Source organism: Vombatus ursinus, unplaced genomic scaffold, assembly GCF_900497805.2.
Source record: "Vombatus ursinus unplaced genomic scaffold, bare-nosed wombat genome assembly UNPS02014789.1, whole genome shotgun sequence".
In the NCBI taxonomy this organism is placed as follows: domain Eukaryota; kingdom Metazoa; phylum Chordata; class Mammalia; order Diprotodontia; family Vombatidae; genus Vombatus; species Vombatus ursinus.
The window spans coordinates 17429004-17447593 of NW_020954567.1; the positions used below are offsets into that span (position 1 = coordinate 17429004).

General features: G+C 43.1%; 1 protein-coding gene and 1 pseudogene across 6 annotated transcripts in view; one reads left to right on the forward strand and one right to left on the reverse strand.

Moving 5' to 3' along the window:
- Nucleotides 1–18345, reverse strand: part of LOC114047500 (protein transport protein Sec16B-like) — a 74168-nt gene extending 55823 nt beyond the window's left edge. For 2 of the 6 annotated variants that reach the window (XM_027868346.1, XM_027868347.1), the window contains exon 1: nucleotides 164–261. The gene's annotated coding sequence lies outside the window, so the exon portion shown is untranslated. Of the gene's footprint in view, nucleotides 1–163; nucleotides 262–486; nucleotides 529–2940; nucleotides 3093–18275 lie in introns of those variants that run through there. The other 4 variants (XM_027868344.1, XM_027868343.1, XM_027868345.1 and 1 more) reach the window with 4 other exon arrangements.
- LOC114047540 lies at nucleotides 7040–7410 on the forward strand (annotated as a pseudogene).
- Nucleotides 18346–18590: the final 245 nt, after the last annotated feature.

Sequence of the window (18590 nt, forward strand, 5' to 3'; positions counted from 1 at the left end):
GAAAAGTGTGGAACAAGAGTGTGAATTAAGTAACTTGACAGACAATGATATTAATCATATTTAGAAATAGTAGAAGAAATGTATCTAAGCCAGTTAATGTAGAGGGAATCATGGGAGCTGACTATTTAAACAAAGTTGATAAAAATGAAAAAAATCAATTTACCAGATTTGTGCTGCATTATACCATATGTTTGCTCATTAATTCATCCATCCATTCATCTATCCATTCATTCATTCATTTGATTCATTCAACAAATATGAAAGGTCCTGTGGGAGATACAAAGAAGTACTTTTATTTCAATATGGGCAACCAAGGCTATTCTTTAAGTAGAAAGAAAAGTGAAGCTTCTTCCCCAAAAGATATCTTTCTTACATCCCTAAGTAACTCTCTAAGCACAGATCCTCCTACTTACTTCCAGCAAAGGGAAAAGCTGAAAGGCATGCTCATTCTAATAATAGTTAGCATGTATAAAGCTTTATAATAACCTTCTGACGTAGATGTTATTATTAGCCTCATCTTCAGATGAGAAAACTGAGGTCAACAGAGGTTAAGTGACTCTTGCCAGGGTCACACAGGTAGTAGACAGGATTTGAACGCAGGTCTTCCTGACTCCAGATCCAGCGCTCTATCCACTGTGCTACCTGGGAAAGTGGGAAACAAATTCTCTCCAGAACAGCTAATTATGTTCCACTACTCAAGTTCCATTATTGGGACTCAAATCAGTATAACACCTCAAGCTAAATCCAACCCACCACTTTCCAAACTTCTCTATTGCTGTTAAGGGCAACACCATCCTCTCGATCCCCTAGGCTTGCAACCTAGTTGTCACTCTTGTCTCCTAACTATCTCTCATCCCCACAACCCCATATCCAATCTGCTGCTCCTCTTTAGAACATCTCCTGAATATGTCTTGTTCTCTCCTATGACTCTGCCACCATTCTGGTTCAGGCCCTCATCACCTCACTACTGGACTATTGCAATAGCCTGCTGGTGAATCTGCCTTCCATGTGTCTCCCCACTATTGTCCATCCTCCATTCAGTTATTAAATTGATTTTCCTAAAGAACAAATCTGACCATGGTACCCCTGTATCCAATGAACTTAAATGGCTCCCTATCACCTCCAGAATCAAATGAAAAATCTTCTGTTAGGCATTAAAAGCCCTTCATAACCTAAATTCTCCCTCCATCTCCAGTCTTCTTATACCTTACACCCCTTTCAACCCAGTGACCCTGTCCTCTTTGCTGTATCACCAACAAGACACTGCATCTCTCTGCTCTAGTTATTTTCTCGGGCTATCCCTCATGCTTGGAATGCTCTCTCCTCTCATCACCTCCTGGCTCCTTTGGCTTCCTTCAAGTGCCAACTAAAATCCCACCTCCTTACAGAAAGTTTTCCCCAGTCCCTCCTAATTCTACAGTCTTTCCTCTGTTGGTAACTTTATTTTTATCCTGTATATAGTTTGTATATATTTGTTGCTTTGTTGTCTCTCCCACCAGATTATGAGCTCCTTGAGAGCAGGTACTGTCTTTTACCTTTCTTTGCACCCCCAGCATTTAGCACAGTGCCCGGCACATAAGAGCTGCTTAATACATACTTAGTGACTGACTGCCTCCCATGCAATATCTGGAAGCAGATCCCATGCTTACCTAGTCTGTTTACTGGATGCCTGGGCCATTTCAGCCCTGATCCCCTCTTCTCCCTCAGGAAGTATTTCAGGATGGCAAAGTTCTGATCTGTCCAGTCCAATTTGATCTACCCTTAAAACTCCAAGCATAAGATCAAGATTCCCAACAGAGCAAAAAGTCAAAAGAATGCATTTAAACAAAGTGGGCATCCTCCATTCATGTATGAGAACCAGAAATCCAAAACTTAGCAAGGAGCAGTGGAAATGCACTCCTGGAATTTCAACAAAGAACCAGCATGGGAACTCTTAGGTCTGTCTATTGGCAGACCCCCTTCTTCAGTTACACTCACAATCTGAGGCATTGTCTAACTAAAACCACCCCCTCTCCATTTCCTAAACAAGGTGCAATGAAAGTCCTTTGTGTCAAACCTACAGAGAGCAGACACAATGACTTTGAATACAATGAGAGGGCTTTGGGGATCTCCAGAGATTCTTCTGGGCTTCATGCCCTTGGAACATAGTAGAATCCCTATGATCACACTTCTTACCTATAGTGTCCCTAAAATTTCCACTGGACAGACACACCACAGTCAAGACACCCAATCATGTTGCAGAAATCAAAACATGTGTTATCCTTTGCCAAAACAACACTCTCATCCCTCCCACCTATCGATCAGGAACTGATAATCAAATCAACGTGACCACTGCTTCTGTAGAGGGCATGACAATCTACTGCCCTCTGGCTCCACTTTGCAACTGTAGGTTGCCAAGTCTAAATCTCCCTTCCCTGGTCACCATTGCTCACTTGTTCATAATCCTTCATATCAGTCCCTTTCCTCATGTGACCGCAGCCCATTCTACCTTACTTTTCCATTATGCCCCCTAGAACTCCCATAGTATTGCTAGTAAACTATTCTTAATAATAGACCTGTGCCCTCCCCCCAGAAATTACCTTATAAAGATTTTGTACATAATGTTCTGCGTACACATTGTTCTGTCAATAGAATGTGAGCTTCTTATGGGCAGGGACTTTTTTCTTCTTTGACTTTGTATCCCCAGTGCCTAGGATAGCTCCGAGCCTAGAGCGGGTGCTTAATAAATGCTCATTGAATTGGATACTTAATGATTCTGATGAATAAAGCACCACATTTGAGGAAAAGAATTGAAAAGCATTCATGAGCCATCCGACAGAGAAGTGACATACCTACACACCAAAATAAACGACACTTCTAGAACTGTCATTTCAGAGCTGACTGTTACAGAAGGTCCCCTGTCAAAGCCAGGACAAGGGGCCCAATATGTGCATAACATACCTTGTGTACACCAGCTCAGATCAGATCCCCACCTTCCAACTTCAGTAGCTTTAAAAACCTCCTTGGAATGAGTCTGTTACTCTTTTTCTGGAAGAAACTGTCAAAGTCCAGCTGCCACATACACTGTCCCCTGACTCTCACAGACTCTCGAAGTTACCTTTACAACTGCCCAGCCTCTCCTGAACTGATTAATCAGGACAAAGTCCAGGCTGGCTAGCTGCCTGTGGGACAACCTGTCTATGACTGTTTACTCAGAACCCTGTCAGGTTCCCTGCTCAGGGCCTGAGCTGTTCAGGTTCATGTAAAACCTCTAAATCCTCAAAGCAATAGAGTGAGTGAAAAAGTAGCCTCCAAAGCTAATTTCACTGCCCCCTACCATGCCTTCTTTCCTTTCATCTGAACAGACTGATCCCACTGGGAGGACTGTCATCCGGGTTGAAAGAGTTTGTTGTTGCCTTTTTTCTTTTGCTTTTCCTTTCATTGGGTTCTACTGTATTATTTAATCTGTTTTCCTCCAAGAAGCCGATGACAATGCCCAACACAGAGCACTTGAAATGTCTTTTACTAAAATTATTAAAAATCCTCTCCCATAGAAGAACTCCCCTAACTTGACAAAACTAGGAGACATAAGTTGTACTTTTCAGTGTTTGTTTCAAAATGCCCGTTGCTCAAAGAAAATGAAAACACAAAGTGGGATCTCATGTTCCAAGGAGGGACTGATCCTGTTACTTCATACTTCTATTGTCTCATCCTGTGTCATGGCCACTCTAAGCACAAGGAAGGCTGATGGGGGGGACAGGGCAGACACACACCCCTCCTCCAAGGACCTTCTCGGCTCTCTTGCAGAATCTCTGCAGAAGAAAGAGAAAACAAGGGAAAAAGCCAAAAGGGCTGAGAAGGTCTGCTGGCCCCACACAAAGAGATGACTCCTCCCTCAGGAGTCCAGACCATCGAAATCATCTTGAGGTTCAGTCCCAGTTACTGAAACCCATCCCCTGGGAGGTACCAAGGGGCAGCCCCAGACTTAACCCATTCACCTTCTAACACTCCCTGTCATTATGACTTAAACCAGAGTTGTCTTTTTGTCCTCTTAACAAGGTTCCAAGAAGCATGTCCATACTCATTAGGAAGAGGCGTGGATGAGCAAGGATTCCAAGGGAAGATTACAACCTTGTAAACTCATCAAGTTATCCTCTGAGACAAAAGCAAAAGAAAGGCTAGAAGGAGCTTTAGGGAGGTTTGGGGGTATGGAGTGAGGAGGGACTAGAGAGTTTATGACAGACTGGCTCAGTATTCTCAACAAAGCAGGAAAGTTGGAGAAAGAGAGGGAGAGAGAAAGACAGAGAGAGACAGAGAGACAAAGAGAGAGACAGAGAGAGTGCAACAGAGAGAGCAGGAGAGTGGGGGGGTGGAATATGCTAAACAGTCAATTAGAAAAGGATAAAGTGATTGATATGCTGCAATTAGATAGATTGAATTTGTAGTGCAAACCATTGCATGACTACCACCAGCCAGCCACATTCTCGGCAACCTTGGAGTAGAATTAAAGAAGGCAGGTGGTAGAGTTGACCCAAGATTGAGAATTGGCAGGACACCAGAATAATAAATTCTTAAGGCAGCTAGGTGGTTCAGTGGATAGAGTGCCAAGGCTGGAGTCAGGAAGACCTGAGTTCAAATCTGCTTTGAGACACTAGCTATGTGACCCTGGGCAAGTGTGATTCTGTTTGCCTCAGTTTCCTCATCTATAAAATGAGCTGGAGAAGGAAATGGCAAACCACTCCAGTATCTCTGCCAAAAAAACCCACAATGGGGTCATGGAGAGTCCACCGTGACTGAAATAACTCAACAACAAAAACAACAGAATAATCAAAGATGGAGAGCAACAAACTGGTTAACTATAGAATAGACTGTGAAAAGAAAAAAGTGAGGCCGGAGCAGAGTGATTGACTGGGAGAGGGGAGAGGGATAGAGAGGACCACCCACAGGGAGCAGTGAGGACAAAGGAAGTTTAGGAAGAAAGAGGAAGAGAAGAGAGCTGGAAGGCTAGGAGTGGAATTTCAGGTCAAGACCATGGAAATGGCATAGTTTGGGATCCTCATTGGTGATGTAGTAGATAGAGTGCTGGATTTGAGGCAGAGAGACCTGTGTTCAAATCCCTACTCAGACTCTAATAAAATAACCCCAACAAGTTGCTTAACCTCTTAGCCTCAGTTTTCTTTCCTCATAGGGTTGTTGTGAAGATCAAATGAAATAACTTGTAAAGCACTTTGCAAACCTTAATGAGCTACATAAATGCTGTTGTTGCTGTTGTTCAGTCGTGACCTACTCCTTGTGACCCCATGGACCATAGCATGTCAATACTGTCCTTGAGGTTTCCTCGGCAAAGATACAAGAGTGGTTTGGCGTTTCCTTCTCCAGTAGATTAAAGCAGAGGTAAAATGACTTGCCCAGGGTCACACAGCTAGTACATGTCTAAGGCCAGATTGGAACTCAAGTCTTCCTGACTCCAAGTCCAGCACTCTATCATTTTATGTTTCTCTTTGTGTATGTATTCCTTTTGTGTATAGCTTGGGCTAGATAGAGGTTCCCAACCTTTAACAATCTCTATACCCTTTGACTTTTGGCAAACCTTCTCATAACTCCTGTTCAATATGAAATGAAACAAATTCTAGAGCCTACTATGCATATAATTTTAAAATAAAATAGATTAACTACAATAGGATAATATAGTTATTTGCCAAACATTCCCTGTATCCAGGGTGTGCTGCAACTGACTTGTACAAGCTCCTGGAAGTGGATTATGAAATGTTCAGTCTAAGCATTTACCCCTCTGAAATCAGCAAATGCTGCAAAATAATGCCTAACTTTTTTTTCTAGATTTAAATCATCAAGAAAATGGTAATAATGCATATAAACTTTAAAATTTGTTCTACATACATATTTTTTTGGGACATCTGATTGTTAAACATTTACCAGCACACCACTGCCTGCATCCCCTTGACAAGGTTCTCATTCTCCCTGGGGGTGTTGTTGTTGAATCAGTTCAGTCATGACCCCATCTGAAGTTTTCTTGGCAAAGATACTGGAGTGGTTTGCCATTTTCTTCTCCAGTTCATTTGACAGGTGAGGAAAATGAGAAAAACAAGGTTAAGTGACTTTCCCAGGGTCACACAGCTAGTAAGTATCTAAGGGAGGATTTGAACTCAGGTCCTCCTGACTCCAGGCTCACTGCTCTATCCACTGTACCACCTAGCCGCCCTCTCCCTGGGGATACATGTACCCAAGTTTGGGCACCCCTGGACTGACCTGAGGTATCTTTTCTGATTCTCAAATTCTGTGATTCTATAATCTAAGGCGTAACTCTCCTTGCAGGTGGCTGAGATAGAATCGAGATGCTAATCATGGTAATAAAGGTTAAAAAATTAGGAAACTAGGGCAGGTGTGGGGAACTTGCAGCCTGGAGGCCATATGTGGCCCTCTTCGTCCTCCTGCGTGGCCCTTTGACTGAATCCAAACTTCACAGAACACATCTCCTTAATAAAAGAATTTGTTCTGAAAAACTTGGACTCAGTCAAAAGGCCACACTCAAGGACCTGGAAAGCCACAGGTGGCCTCAAAGCTGCAGATTCCCCATCCTAGGCTAGTGTGTCTGGAGAGATGTCAATACAAGCAGTAACTATCCAAGGATGAGGGCAGGCACTGGGGAGGAGTGGAAGATTGTGAACCAAACGGTGAATTCCTTGAGAAAGGAAGAAGAGGGACTTGAAAGCAGAAGAGATGAGAGGGTATGGCCACCAGTACCAACAATCAATGCCTCCCCTCTCTTCCTCGGCGGCAGCCTACCTGGGCCGTGGGTGGCATAGCACTTAATCCAACCCTGCTTAAAACAAAACGCTTTTAAGTATTTCTTTGGGAACTAAAACTACCCTAGGGGGGCAAATGCTTTTTCAACATCCCTACCTACGGCAAAGCTTTGACCTTTAAGGATCAACTTGATTTATCGAACCAAGCCACCTGGAGCTGCGTCCAATGAGTGAGATAGGGGTTCAAAGCAGGAAAAAAAAAAAAACTCTAGCTTTTTGGGTTCCTGGCTTCCAGGATGACCGAAAGGAGGAGGAAGAAGGGGCGAGCCACGAAGGGCCGTGGCCACGTGCAGCCAGGCCGCCGCACCAGCTGTGCCAGCTGTGTGCCCAAGGACAAAGCCATGAAGGTCGACATCCGCGACATCGTGGAAGCCGCGGCCGCCAGGGACGTCTCCGAGGCCGGCGTCTTCCACTGCACATGCTGCCCAAGCTGTATGTGAGCTGCGCGACCCGCAGCAAGTTAGTGAGGAATCGGTCCGGGAGGCACGAAAGGATCAGATGCCCCCCACCTCGCTTCAGACCTACTGGTGCTGCCCCCAGACCCTTCAAAGCCCATGTAAAGAGCTATCTGCCCATCAACATTCCTGAACCGATCAGAGGAAAATAAAATGGTTGGTCAACCTGGAAAAAAATAAACTATAAGCTTTAAATAATGAAATATTTTCTTATGTAGCAGTACAGTCTAGGCTTCATATTGTCTCATTATTGTGTGACTTTAGGCAGTGTACATACTGAGCCTCAGTTTCCTCATATGTAAAATGAGGATGTCCTATTTGACCTATCTCAAAGTGCTGCTGTGAATACCAAACGAGAACACAGATGCAAAGTCCTTTGCAATTAAAAAAAACATTATGTAACTATAGACTATTATTGTGTAGCTTATTGATAGGTTTCTAGGGCAAGTCTCAAGAGTTTTAAAAATATTTATAAGCAACAGCAGCAAATAAGTGTGACTCCCACGATGATTACTTGAAAGCATCATGCTTTTTTGGATTTATAAGTTCTGGTAAATTTGTTAAAATATGTCTTATATTTGTTAAAATATAACTCATATATCATCTTATAGCCAGGCATTGTAATTCATTTAAATTTGTCAGCAAGTGAAGGTCTGGGAACGTAGCTGTAGCAATGCACCAGAAATTAAATTTAGGGGCTTCATTAATAACCCATTTAGGAAAAGAGCAGATATTTAAACCAGCCCCATACTGCTTGATAAGGCTGATGGTGCAGGGTATGGAAGGGCAGGGCAGTGAAAAGCCAAGTGAGACATTGAAGCAGCTCCATGTCAATGGCATAGATTTCCTTTCTCGTCTCCTTCAGTGTTCTGGGCCGAGCTAGCTGCTGCTTCACCAGAGGAGGCAACCAGGAGATCATGACCTAGGTCTGTATTTCCCTGAATGTCTGCTGTCACACACATCTGGGTCACGTACGGCTCTGAAGCCTAGACAAGGAAGACATGGAAGAGAGATGCTGATATAAGACATGTCCTGTGAGCTTCAGCCTCAAAGCCACATCTCTGATCTTCATCTCCCAACCCCAGGAAAAAGACTGCCCAATGGTGGGCATCTTTGTGGCATCTTTTTTTTAATAATCAACTTTAATGGGGAAATCATATAAACAGAAGCAGGGTGTCACAATTTCAACTGGGTTCAGGACAATTAACCGATCTCAACATTGTTCATACCAGTAAAAGGTCGAATTAATAAGGCACTAAAAAAGAGTGCAGTCTGTCTTGACCTCCCACCATTAAAATATTGTCCTTGATCTGTCCTTCTGAATGTAGCTAGAAACACCTACATGACCTGGAATTCATAGGTTGAACTAAAACGTCCAACTATGTAAAGAAACTCCCTCTAACAAGAGAGAAAAAGAGAAGGCTATATACTACATGGGGGTCATGGTCAACATAAAGCATTTATCAGGCACTTACTGTGTGCAGAGAACTGTGCTGGGGACCAAGGGCTGTGATATGGAAGAAGGAATCATCTTGTTCTACTTGGCTCTGGAGGAAATGAGTGGGATTTACCCCTCAAAAAAAAAACAAACTTAGTCTTGCTGTAAGGAAAAGCATACTAAGAATTAGAACCATTCAAAAGTGGAATGGGCTGCCTTAGGAGGTAGTAGGTTCCCTCCTCACCCCAGGTCTTTCAAACAAAGGCTGAATGCCCATTTGTCAGATCTTATATAGAAGAGATTCTTCCAGGTAGGAATTAGGTTAAATGGTGTCTGAGATCTCTTCCAACTCTGAGATTCTATGAGAGACAAAGCTCAAAAGCCTGCTGTGTCAGAGACTATAGGCTAGCAATGGGATAAGACACATAGAAAATGTGTGTAGATTTATAGATATCTTAACCGAGAGCCACAAATGTACAAAGACTGCCTAACTGAATACTTGTACTTCAAACGGATCCCAGGCCAACAGATCTAGTGGCTCATTCCAAGACTTTTATGACGATGCTAACAACTGTGTTCTCAATGACCTCTGGGGCATCCAACCTCCTGGCAATTGGCAAAGGTGATCTGGGAAGCTACTGAGAGACTCAAAGAGCCAAAGTCACCACATGGTAACAGGCCTTGTTACCAATGTCCTAAACCAGCTGACAACTTCTGAAAAATGTCGTGCTGAAATCCTTACACTTTTCCTTCTCACAAGGCGAAAGTAGGAAGATAGTGCAGATGTGCCAGCTGGAAAGCAGCAGAGATGGGAGCTATTGCCACAGCTAGCTACCAGTCTGGGTGCCAAAGAAAGCCGGCCCATGTTCCATATTCAGCATGCGCACCCAAGGTTGCTCAGATCTGTCAGAGGCATTCTTTCCCAATCTGCAGTCTCACAGAGGTGAAGGTCTGGCTTCAGCACTAGCTGGCTTTCTAAAACAGGGATTCTTAACCTGGGGCCAGAGGATTTGCCTTTTGAAGAATATGTTGATACTTGTATTTTAATATAATTAGTTTCCTCTATAGTCCTGTGTATTTTATGTACTTAAAAACAAGATTCTGAGGTGTCCCATAGACCTTACCAGCCTGACAAAGGGGTCCAGCACACACAAAAAAAGTTTAGGAACCCTTGTTCTGCAGGCTTAGGGTCACATTGTACATATGCACCAGGTACATGGCCCAAGGCCAAAGAGCGAAGGCACGTGCATACACACACACCAACTACCACCCTCTCACTATATCTCTGATGCCCAGAGGGACAATGTGGTAACATATAAAAGGGTCCTTGATTTAAATATAGATGGCCTGAGTTCAAATCCTGAGTCTGCCAATTACTACTTGTATCCTTTACACAAGTTACTTAACTTCTCTGGTGCTCAATTCATCATCTATAAAATGAAAGGGTTGGTCAAGATTTCCTCAAAAGTCTCTTCTGTCTCTAAATCTGTAGCCTTAAGAGCAGCAAAAGTTGATCATCACTATCTAAAAAGAATGAAGCAATCCTCTGCACATACAATATCTCTGTTTTTCACCATCTCTCAGGTGTTGCTATAATGAAAGGTGCTCACTATAGTTTTTTTCTCTAATCATTCCCTTTTCTACTAGGATATATACTACCAGGGTAAGACAGCAGGAAGCTCCAGCTCCCCTCTGGGGCCATCTACTGCTCCACTGGGCTTGTCTGTATTCATGATTCCATCTCACTCCAGGCAGGCACCCTCTCTGGTCACCTACATTTCCAAGAGGATTACTGATCCACGACCTTCCATCCTACTCCAAGCACACTCTCTGGCCATCTACAACTTTATAGTGCTTGCCTTGTCCGTGGCCAGAAACTATCCATACCACCCCACTCACCGCACCCCTGTTTCAGCCATACTCTGACACCCTGGGACAATTCCATTCCCAGGCTGAACTTCTATGCCTATGTGAACTTATGTGAACTCATTCTTCAATGATTAACATACTATTCCACTCACCACAAGGTCTTTTCCAAACCTTTTTATCCCTCCTTAAACCTCCCACAATTCCCTCACCCCTGCCCTCATTTCATTGAAAAAAAAAATTTAAATCATGTCCTCATCTCACTTCACTCAGGTGCTTTCTGCCACTTTCTCCTCACTCACTCATTCCATATGAAGAGGTTGTCCTTCTTACCAAAGCAAGCCCTTCTACATGCACAGGTGATCCTATTTCATCCCATGCTCTCTAACAGATTGCCCCCACAGTCACCCCTATAATTGCTTCCTGTCTATTGGCTGCTTCCCTGCTGCCCACAAACATTCTCATGTCTCTTTTAACCTCAAAAAACCATCCCTTGATATGTCCATGCCTGCAAGCTGTCATCCTATATCTCTCCTCCCTTTGGTGGCTAAACTCTTTGAGTGGGTCATCTACAATGAGTGACTCCATTTCTTTTGCTCACTCTCTTTGCATTCTGGCTTCCTCATCGTTCAACCAAAACTGTTCTCTCTAAGGTTGCTAAAGATCTCTCAACTGCCAAATTTAATGGCCTTTTCTCAACTGTCATCTATCTTGACCTCTCTGAACCCTCAATCATTTTCTTTTCCTGAATACTCTCAGCCTTCTCGGTTTTCATGACACTGCTCTCTCCTGGTTCTCCTCCTACCTATCTGACGGCTTCTTCCCCTTCACTAGATCATCATACATATCATGCCCACTGATCATGGGGGTTCCTCAAGGCTCCTCTTCTCTTCTCCCTCTACATTATCATTTGGTGACCTTCTTGGCTTTCATCGATTCTGTTATGGATTCTATGCAAAAGCCTCTCAAATCTACTTATCCAGTGCTAATCTATCTTGACCTCTAGTCCTGAATCTCCAGCTGCCTATTATTAGACATCTCAAACTGAATGTCCTGTAGATATCATAAAGTCAACATGACCAAACTGAATTTGTCTCCCACTCCACTGCCACCCCCATCCCTCTTCCTAACTTACCTATCACTTACCATCCTACCTTTTACCCCAAGCTCAAAAATTAGATGTCAACCTCAATTCCTTCCCATCTCTCACTCCCTTATCCAATAGACATCCCAAAGAAGATATCTTAAACTCAACATACCCCAAACTGAATTTGTCATCTTTCTCCCTTTCCCTTTTCCTAACTTGTCTATTACTGTTGAGAGAACCACCATCTTCCCATTCACCCAGGCTCAAAAATTAGGGACCAGCTTCAACTCCTCATTCTATTGCACATCCCATATCCAATCTGTTGCTAAGATCCATCAATTCTACCTTTGCAACATCTCTCACATATGCCACCTTCTCTTCTCTAATACTGCCACTACCCAGGTACATGCTTTCATCTTTCCTGGGCTATTGCAATAGCCTGCTGATCAGCCTTCCTACCCCAATTCTCTCCTCACTCCAGTCCATGCTCCATTCAAACATAAAATGATCTTCCTAAAGTACAGGTCTGACCATATCACCCCCCACCCCACTTAATAAACTCCAGGAGCTCCCTATCACCTCCAGGATCCAATATAAAAATCCTTCATAATCTGACCCCTTCCTCCCTTTCTAGACTTCTTACACCTTCCTCCCCACCTCATACTCTGCAACTCAGTGACACTGGCCTCTTTGCTCTTCCTTGCACATGTCATTCTGTCTCCTGACTCTGAGCATTTTCATTGGCTGCTGCCATGCTTAAAATACTCTCCTTCTCCATCTTGGCCTTATGGCTTCTCTAGCTGACTTTAAGTCTGAGCTAAAATCCTATCTGCTGCAAGAAGCCTTTCCCAGTCCTCCTTAATCTTAGTCTCTTCCCTCTAAGACTATCCCCAATTTATCCTGGATATATCTTATTGTTATACGGTTTTTTTTTGTGTGTTATCTCCCTCACTAGACTGCAAGCCCCTTGAGAACAAGGACTGTTTTTTGCCTTTCCCCATATCCCTAGTGCCTAGCACATAGTAGGCACTTAATACATGATAGCTGACTGACTGACTGACTAATCAACATGACTGTGACCCCTGGTTTTATACTGGGCCCGTGAGACCATGGTATTGAGTCACTTCTGAATGTGTGAAACAACTAAATGAAATAATTTGAAATCCTCATCTGCCCATCCTGTGCAACTCTCATCCATGTGCTCCCACAGGGATCCCATAAGGGGATTACGCAGCATGCTGGAAGATTTCCTTGCTTTCTACTGACATCACAAGGGTACCAGGAGAGCACTTAGTCTACCTCTTCTCCCTCACTCTCACCATGTGACCAGCATGTCTTCTTCTCCTATTGTCCATGTCCCCAATGACATCCTTTACTCCTCTTCTTTAAAGATCCCCAAGTGTTAGATGTTGCAGCCTGCCAATGCCCACCATGTGCCTCCCAATTGCCCTGTCTATGATACTCATTTTTAATGCTTTGGAAGTTGTGGTGTTCTGTGTTTTGCAGCTACACAAATACAGAAGCACCGTTTCCAGGCTTATCTCCTATTATTTCCTTCTATGACTGCTATACTCCAGGCAAACTAGTTTTACTTCCTGCCCAGGAATACATGCCCTGTGTTTTCTCTCCAAGGTGCATTTGCTGATGTTTGTTGCCTATATCCATAATATCCTCCCTTGACCATTTCACCTGCTGAAGCATAAGAACCTATTTTTTTTTTTGGTGAGGCAATTGGGGTTAAGTGACTTGCCCAGAGTCACACAGCTAATGAGTGTTACGTGTCTGAGGCTGTATTTGAGCTCAGGTCCTCATGACTCCAGGGCTGGTGCTCTATCCACTGTGCCACCTAGCTGCCCCCACCCCATTCTTAAGAGACAAATTCAATGCCATCATCTCCCTGTTCTCTCAGTAATTCCCTTCCCCCTTAGATACCACATGGCATTTTGTTGTATCACTCTTAAAAACTTATAATCATGTACTAAAGTTATTTGCATTTTTGCCTTATTCTTCTACTGGATGGTAAGTGCCATGAGGATAGAGACCATTGCTTAGCTAACCTTTGTCTTTTCCCCAGTGCCTGACATTCAGTGTGTACTTGGTAGATAGTTATTGAGGGACAATGGAAGGATAGATCATACATCAAGATGGTGTCTTTCTTCATTCAGCTCCAGTTGGTGGGCTAAACAAAGCATCTGAAGGTACTAAGTTCATGCTTTATTAATTCCAATATGCTAAGAGTTTTACATTACAAATAGGAAAGATTTTTTTAATTGACAAGAAAGACTCAAAAGGGGGCAAATCTCATTCACAGCTCTTAATAACAAGGTTGTATCTTCTCTATAAATACTATATTCTTTCCAATCTTTCTCCTAAAAGTGCTTAGCTCATGTATTATCATTGATCATCTACTGAACATTTATGTAAAACACACAGAAAGCATTTTCTGCCTATCACCTTTCAAGGAAATAAGTGAGAAAATGGGTGCTTACAACAAGTTTTCCTAGTTGTTGAATCATTTCAGACTCTTCATGACCCAATTTGGGGTTTTCTTGGTTTCCCATTTCCTTCTCTTGATCATTTTATGGATGAGGAAACTGAGGCAAACAGGGTGAAGTGATTTGACCAGGGTCACACAGCTTGTAAGTGTCTGAGGCCAGATTTGAACTCAGGAAGATGAGTCTTCCTGATCCCAGACCCAGTGTTCTATCCACTGTGCCACCTAGCTGCCCCAAACTCTTTTAGACTCTTAGTTAAAGCTAATGGCCACATCTCTCCCCTATGAGATCATCTTGGTTTTTAATACTTTAATTCAGCATTCTATCATTACATATCATCATTCTATCATATCTAGAGTCTAGATATGATATTCTATTCATTCTACCACAGAATCATATTTCCTTACTGCTCATTCCTTCCTCTCCCCTCCCTTTGTAAATTATCACCCCACCCTGAAATAGTTTAGAATGGTTTCCATGTGTAGTGATGGAGAATTAGACCAGTTAGTTCACTGAATAAGCCTCCCACGCCACCCCAATCCAGAAATTACGGATTGTAAAAGGCAGATAACAAAGACAATAAGGTGTCTTTAGGTGCAAAGAGGTCTTTGCTACCCTTTATGAAGTGTGAAACCATTGATTCAAGCCAAATGAAATTTTTGTTGTTCTTCCTTCATTTTCAAAGAGGACCAGTGACATCATGGGGTAATGTCTTGACTTGTGACTGAGTTGGATTTAAGTGAAATTAGAAGTAGGCTAGCTATGGGCTGGCTGAAGGATCAGACTCAAACAGGTCGCCTTTTAAAAGGCAATAGAAGGGGCAGCTAGGGGGTGCAGTGGATAGAGCACCAGTGCTGGAGTCAGGAGGACCTGAGTTCAAATCTGGCCTCAGACACTTGACACTTACTAGCTGTGTGACCCTGGGCAACTCCCTTAACCCTGATTGTCTTCTCAAACAAAAACAAAAAAAAAGGCAATATACTCTCTTTAGCCTAGTGGCATTCCTCTCCAGACTGCCCTCTAGACATCCAATACTTTAAATCTCACCAGCTCCTTTTCAGTTCCCTTTAAGGTGAGGTCTTCGACTAGAATGTAAGCTCCTTGAAGGCAGGGACCATCTTCTAGTATTTGTATTCCCAATGCCCAGCACTTAGTGCTTCATAAATTTGGGGGGGAGGGGAAGCAGTTCTCTTCTTCACCTAAATACTAACACCGGATTAGTTCTTTGAATCTCCAAACGATCACTTTGTCAATTCAGATACTCACTTCTGAGTTTGACTCACAAAGTCTGGGAGAAATCTTCAAAGAGACTGAACAGTAAAGTAACTAGACACCAATGAGAATGAGGGGTGAGTGTGAACAGAGTGGAGAAAATGAATCCTGGCTCTGCTAATTACTGCTTTTAGAACTTCAGGAATCTCTCAGGGTCTCAGGCTCCCATCTGTAAAATTTGGGGATGGAGAGGGTGGAATTAGATGACCTCTGAGCTCCCTTCCAGGTCTAAATTTATAAGCCAGTTATCTTTGCACTTCATTCTCCCCAGCTTCAAAATAAGGGAACTTGTCAATTCACCAGTTATCACCTTGTCCAGTTGATTTTTAAGATTACTAAGTAGAGAGTACTTGGAGATTTAGGGCAGACAGGTATTTCACAAGGACGCATCAGAACAACTCTAACTCTCCAACTGTTCTTTGGATTCAAACTAATGTACAAAAGCCCAGAGTCCGGCTGTGGCTATTGAATCATGGCATCCAACATGTCTCACTGAATTTGGAAGAAGAAAGCACCCATTTATGTTCAAGAAATTGGCTTTGATTTGTTCTAAGCCGGTTGTGTGCCAGGTTCAAAATATCCATCCCTTTTTTTTATTTCTAGTTTACTGGTCTTCTCCCTTGTCAATATCAAAACTAGGATGCCATTGATGACAATGAGAACCAAACAGCACACGGTACCGATACGGTCATTGGTATCCGCAATTTTCATCAGCATCACTACCTGATTTCATTTAGACACTCCAGTGCCTTCCACAGAGTCTGTGTGTTTTAAGCAATATCATCTTCCTTTCCTTCAACATTTCATGCGTTTGTGCCCTGGACAGTTAGAAAGATGCACTAGCTTTAATTGGTAACTAATTGAAAATTAATATTGAGATTATTCAAATGAATCCATCTAGTATTAATAGCTCCCATCAATATCTCCAGTGATATAATAGAAAAAGTCCTCTCTTTGATTTAGAGGATGTGAGTTCAAATCCCAGCTCTAGCACTCGCTACCTATAGGACTGAGCAAGTCACTTAAGCTCTGGGCCTCAGTTTACTCCCTTGTAAAATGATGAGGTTGGACTAGGCAATCTCCTTCCAGACCCAAACTGCTTCCTGTTCTTTATGCAGCCCTCTAGCTCTGCCCTACCTCCACCCTATCCTCTCACCCCCATTTTCATTGCAAACCCCCCCAAAAAAACTAATGGGAAGCACTTTTATTTTCATGTTATAACCTAGTGAGGTCCTGCTAACACATACAAGAGGCTTATCATGGAGAAGGCACTCTTAACCAAAAAGAAATCCCAAACAATTTGGATGCCTGGCAAGAAGCTGGCCTAGGTGATGAAAGGCCAAATCTATGGTGAAAAGTTTAGACTGTGGGGAATCCAGTATGACTCTGGTCAGACGACATTATTCATTTATATTATTTTATAGGGTTCTTCTATGGACTAAACCATCAGAGAAAATCAGTTTAAAAGAACAAAACCAATGTCTCAGGGAGACAGTATAGTATGACGGGACAAGCATTGGACCGAGTCCAGAGTGCTGGGTTTGAATCTTTCCACTTTCTTTGGGCAAGTCAGCTCTCTAGGCCTCAATTTCCCCATCAAGAACTTAATTCTATCAGCAGCTCACACATACAGCATTTTAAGATTTGCAGAGTGTTTTAGTCAGTCAGACAATAAACATGTATTGAATACCTACTATGTGCCAGGCACCATGCTAAGTGCTTTCCATCTGAGTCTCACAAAAACTTTGTGATCTAGGTGTTACTATTATTCCCATGTTTACAGAGGAGAAAACTGCGACTCAGAGATATGAAGAAGGCTTGGCTACAGATAGTTTAAACCTAGGTCATCCTGACTCCAAGTCCATCATTTGACCTCTCAAGTTTCCTCCTTGAAGGAAGGTATTCAAAGCTGGCCAACATGTCAGAGATGGTGCCAAAGGGATTCCTGATACCATACAAATTAGAATGGATGCTTCTGAGGTCCTTTCCAACTCTGAGATTCTGTGACTAGATGACATTTCATATAGGATTATAGATTCAGAGTTAGAAGAGACCATAAAGGCCATCTAAGCCAAACTCCCCCCTCCTTTTTTACAGATGAGGAAACTGAAGCCCAGAAATGGGAAGTGACTCACTCATGGGGCATATTTCAGGGGCAACAGCTACTGTACCCCCACTACTTTGAAAGAGTGGAATATTCAAGATTTCTTATCAGAGAAGAGGGTCTTCAGAGTAGCAGGTGGAAAACAGCCATCAGCCCCCAGGGAGTGGGGGCAGGGGGCAGAATAAGGGTAAGGGCACAGACTTTCCAGAGCTTAATCTGTCACTTGTTGATAGCATTTTGCCGGTTGCCGGACCTATAGGTTAAAGACTCCAAGTTTCCACCCAGCCTCTAAGCTGTCTCTTAACTAACTTGAATCCTTTCTGAAATATTTAAAGCGTTCTCTCCTATACAGTGCAACTTTTGTCAATATCCTCTCCATGTTCTGTGATCCTGCCTGCTGGAAATGGTGAGCAAAAAAATGAAACCATCAATCCCGCACACAGATGGGCTAAAAACATTTTTAAACTGCCTGCAGAAAGGCCCTCCAGACCAGCATGGGTGCTTCAGTGAGGCAGCAGCCGTTGACATCTGGCATTAACCACCCTTCCAACTAGTTTTTGGAACAAACCCATGTGTGCATTTTAGCTTCCTTACAAAGTCTCCTTCCTTCATCCCTCTCTCCTGTGTTGTTGTTCAGAGCAAGTTAAGCCTTTCCAATGTATGTGCTGGAAAGGCACCCCCTCTCCCCACCTCCCAGCTTTTGCTCCCTGTAATTTCTCCACTTTCTTAGTTAATGGTGAGAAATAGATACTCACATCTTCTGCACCTAAATAGAAGAGGCAGCTGCTGCCGGCGCTGCTGTTCCCATGCCTGCTGTTTCTGCAGCTGCTACACCCCATGCTCTTAGCCTCTGCTGGTGTGACTCACAGCTGGCAGGGACGGTCAGCTGCCACGTCAGCTGGCAGGAACCTTTCTGCTACAGCTGCCATTTCCTGATGGGACTATTTAGCATGTGGAACTAAGACTCCCTTCACCATATTGAGAAGGTCCAAGCAAAGAAGGTCACAGACTCCTTTCTTTTATGGAGCATTGTGTGCTCCACATGTTTGTGTGTACAACAGAAACTCTGA